Raw genomic sequence first — 585 nt, 5'->3', positions numbered from 1 at the left:
TGCTCCCAATCCCTCCCAGTCCATCCCAGTTCCTCCCAGTGCTCCCAATCCATCCCAATCCCTCCAGTCCCTCCCAGTGCTCCCAATCCCTCCCAGTCCATCCCAGTTCCTCCCAGTGCTCCCAGTCCCTCCCAGTCTATCCCACTTCCTCCCAGTCCCTCCCAGTTCTTCCCAGTCCATCCCAGTCCCTCCCAGTCCTTCCCAATCAGTCCCAGTCCCTCCCAATCACTCCCAGTCCATCCCAGTCCCTCCCAGTCCCTCCCAGTCCCTCCCAGTCCCTCCCAGGTGAGTCTCACCCCCAGAAGTGGCGCAGCCCGCGGTGCGCCCGGATCTTCTTGAGCCTCTCCAGGTCCTCGCGCAGTTTGTTGTCCAGCCCGTTGGCCAACACCTGCCACGGGGAGGGGACACCTCAGGGACACCTCGGGGACACCTGGGGACACCTGGGGACACACCTGGGACAGGTGAGGGGAGCCCCACCTGGGAATATTTGCCGTCCTTGACGTCCTTCTGTCGGTTCAGGAACCAGTCGGGGATCTTGTACTGCCGGGGGTTCTGCATGATGGTGATCACACGTTCTACCTGGGG

The 585-nt window shown here is 62.7% G+C and overlaps 1 long non-coding RNA gene across 1 annotated transcript; it reads right to left on the bottom strand.

Annotated features, from left to right (window-relative positions):
* Positions 1-329: 329 nt before the first annotated feature.
* On the bottom strand, positions 330-585 carry LOC113979791. The gene is made up of 2 exons (XR_003537986.1): positions 478-585; positions 330-388 (listed from the first exon to the last, which is right to left on the bottom strand). It is a non-coding gene; the product is annotated as an uncharacterized LOC113979791 (long non-coding RNA).

The sequence above is a fragment of the Neopelma chrysocephalum genome, unplaced genomic scaffold, assembly GCF_003984885.1.
Source record: "Neopelma chrysocephalum unplaced genomic scaffold, ASM398488v2 Primary Assembly neopelma1_88989, whole genome shotgun sequence".
In the NCBI taxonomy this organism is placed as follows: domain Eukaryota; kingdom Metazoa; phylum Chordata; class Aves; order Passeriformes; family Pipridae; genus Neopelma; species Neopelma chrysocephalum.
This window is presented reverse-complemented; position numbering and strand designations above follow the sequence as displayed.